This window comes from Nomascus leucogenys, chromosome 11 (assembly GCF_006542625.1).
Source record: "Nomascus leucogenys isolate Asia chromosome 11, Asia_NLE_v1, whole genome shotgun sequence".
NCBI lineage: Eukaryota > Metazoa > Chordata > Mammalia > Primates > Hylobatidae > Nomascus > Nomascus leucogenys.
In genome coordinates, this window is record NC_044391.1 from 103,036,396 (window position 1) to 103,040,077 (window position 3,682).

A 3,682-nucleotide genomic window follows, 5' to 3' on the forward strand; every position below is an offset into this window, starting at 1 on the left:
CTCACTGCAGTCTCAAACTCCTGGGCTCAAGCGAACCTCCCACCTCAGCCTCCTAAGTAGCTGGGACTGCAAGTGCATGGGTTTTTATTTTTGTAGAGACGAGGTCTTGCCATGTTGCTCAGTCTGGTCTCAAACTTCTGGGCTCAAGTGATCCTTCTGCCTTGGCCTCCCAAAATGCTGGGATTACAGGAGTGAGCCACCACGCCCGGCTCAGGGTAGTTCTTACTACTTCATTTCCCTTATCTCCCCTTAGCTCCACACACATTTAATCATTCACCCAGGCCTTTTAATTTGACCTTCAGATGACATCTCTGATCTATCTACTTCTTTCTATCCTCACCTTTGCCCTCCTACCTGCAAGCAATCATCACCTCTAGCTTACAATTCTAGAATAATCCCTTCATCTGTTCCCTGATCTTCTCTCTTGCTCTTCTTTAATCCACTCTCTACAAGGACAAATGTACATTTCTTAACATTGTAATTGGATCCAATCCACCCCCTTATTTAAAACCCTTGAAGGGCTAATACTGCTCAGAGTAAAAGCTAAACTCCTTACTGTATCCTAGTGAGGTCCTATAGCCTGGGGCCCACTTTCCCAACTTGATTTATACTGCTCAGCCCTGCTCACTCTGCTCCAGCCATATTGGTCTTTTTTTCTTTTCCTTGAACAAGTCAGTCCCGTTCTGCACTTCTCATCTTTCAAATCTCAGCTCAAGTGTCATCTCAGGGTATCTTCCTGACCTCCCTGTCTAGGCTGGTCTCTGCAGACAGACTCTTCCTCATCGGTCTGTTCAGATTTTTTTCCTAGCAATAATCTACACATGTAATTATCTTGTTTGTTTACTCGCTTGCTTTGGCTTATTACTCTGTTTTATGTCTCCAACATTATAATGTAAGTTCTATAATGGCTGTGACCTTCTTTATCTTAGTCACCACTAACTAGATCCTGAGAGATTGGAACATGTGGTTCCCAAGAAATGAATGAATAAATAAATGAATAAACAAAAGAATGTCTTAACTCATAATACTGACATAGCCGGGCATGGTGGCTCACGCCTGTAATCCCAGCACTTTGGGAGGCCAAGGCGGGTGAATCATGAGGTCAGGAGTTCAAGACAAGCCTGGCCAAGATGGTGAAACCCTGTCTCTACTAAAAATACAAAAATTAGCCAGGTGTGGTGGCGCACACTTGTAGTCCCAGCTATTTGGGAGGCTGAGGCAGGAGAATCGCTTGAACCTGGGAGGCGGAGGTTGTGGTAAGCCGAGATCGTGCCATTGCACTCCAGCCTGGGCAACAAGAGCAAAATTCTGTCTTAAAAAAAAAAATGCTGATATAAACAAATGAGTGTCTCCTATATGTGCAGCACTATACTGGTTGTGGGGATAATTAACAAAGCATCTTGATTTTTAAAGGAAAAACAGAGACAAAACAGGTAAATTAATAACTGTATGAAATATGCATATAAGTATAGATATAAAGTAAGAAAGAGATATAGATAAAAGAGTAATTATAGCTGGAAAAAAAAAAAGGAGGAATGTCAGAGAAAATACAAAAAGGAAGTGACCTGAGCTGAGCTTTGAAGGATGAAAGCACCAGTTACACATGGAGGAAGAGGCATTCCAGGGCAGAGGTGACAGAGTGAACCAGGGCATGGAGTATTATTCATGGAGTAACAAGTTTCATAATGTTTCTGAAGAGTAGCAAGCAGTTGAGTGTGGCTAGGGCTTAGGGTGATTTGGAGAGTGGGGTTGAAGATGAGGCCAAGAGTGTAGGCCGGACTCAGTTACAAAGGGCTTTAAAAGTTCAGCAAAGAGTTTGGAATTTGTTGTATAAGGTGAGAGTTTTTAGGCAGAAGAGGGTCATCTTCATTTTAGAAAGATCTCTCTGCCAGGTGCAGTGGCTCACGCCTGTAACCTCAGCACTTTGGGAGGCCGAGGCATGTGGATCACGAGGTCAGGAGTTTGAGACCAATCTGGCCAACATAGTGAAACCCCGTCTCTACTAAAAATACACAAAAAATTAGCCCAGCGTGGTGACGGGTGCCTGTAATCCCAGCTACTCGGGAGGCTGAGGCAGGAGAATCGTGTGAACCCAGGAGGCGGAGGTTGCAGTGAGCCGAGATCACACCACTGCACTCCAGCCTGGGCGACAGAACGAGACTCCATCTCAAAAAAAAAGAAAAAAAAAGAAAGATCTCTCTAACAGCACAGTGATGGCCTAACAGCAGAGTTAGGGTTAGGGATGGGATTAGGGTTAGAGTGATGGCCGTGCTTGGAGACAGGAATTTCAGTTAGGAGAAGTTCAGTTAGGAAATATGACAAAAGGCAGGGTGAGGAGATATGAGGTAAATTTCAGGGATAGAATCCATAGGACTTTGTCCTATTGGGTATATTTAATGAGGGAGAAAGAAAAATTAAAGAAGAGTATGTCTGTAGAGTTTTTAAGGTTTTTTGTGTTTTTTAATTGATATATCATAGTTGTGCATATTTTGGGGGTACCTATGATACTTTGATACCTGTATACAAATCAGGGCACTTGGGATATCCACCAACTCAAACATTTATCTTTTCTTTTTTTTTTTTGAGATGGAGTCTCGCTCTGTCACCCAGGCTGGAGTGCAGTGGCGCGATCTCGGCTCACTGCAACCTCCGCCTCCTGGGTTCATGCCATTCTCCTGCCTCAGCCTCCTGAGTAGCTGGGATTACAGGCACCCACCACCACGCCTGGCTAATTTTTCTGTTTTTAGTAGAGATGGGGTTTCACCGTGTTAGCCAGGATAGTCTCGATCTCCTGACCTTGTGATCCACTCGCCTCGGCCTCCCAAAGTGCTGGGATTACAGGCGTGAGCCACTGCACCTGGACAAGCCTACAGCACCCGGTATTCCCAGGTGGTCTCCCATCCAAGTACTAACCAGGCCTGACCCTGCTTAGCTTCTGAGATCAGACAAGATTGGACGCGTTCAGAGTGGTATGCAGATGGCTGTAGACTATCTTTTCTATGTGTTGGAAAGATTGGAAATTTTCTCTTCTAGCTATTTTGAAATATGCAATAAATGATGATGATGATGATGACGTTAATGATGATTTTGAGACAAGGTCTCACTCTGTTGCCCAGACTGGAGTGCAATGGTGTAATTATAGCTCACTGTAACCTCTAGTTCCTGGGCACAAGCAATCCTCCTGCCTCAGCCTTTAGAGTAGCTGGGACTGTAGGTGTGTACCACCACACCCTGCTAATTTAAAAATTTTTCTGTATAGGTTGGGGATGCGGGGGTCTTACTATGTTGCCCAAGCTGGTCTAAACCTGGGCTAAAGTGACCCTCCTGCCTTGGCCTCCAAAAGTGCTGGGATTACAGGTGTGAGCCACCATTCCCAGCCATCCAGATCTTCAAAAAAACTTTCTAGCCAGGTGTGGTAGCTTGTGCCTGTAGTGCCAGCTAACTCAGAGGCTGAGGCAGGAGGATTGCTTGAGCCCTAAAGCTGGGGAAGTTATGGTGAGCTATGATCACATCACGACACCCTAGTCTGAGCAACAGAGTGAGAACCCTGTCTCTTAAAAAATAAATAAATAAGAATAAAAGTAAAAAATTTCCTAATCCTCAGCTGATTTATACTTTTGTAAAAACAAAGAAAAATTTACATTATTAGAAATGTGATATTTTGAAAAGATGTCTAACTTTT

General features: G+C 44.1%; 1 pseudogene; it reads right to left on the reverse strand.

Annotated features, from left to right (window-relative positions):
• Positions 1 to 2,864: 2,864 nt before the first annotated feature.
• Positions 2,865 to 2,989, reverse strand: LOC115837370 (annotated as a pseudogene).
• Between the last annotated feature and the right edge of the window lie 693 nt (positions 2,990 to 3,682).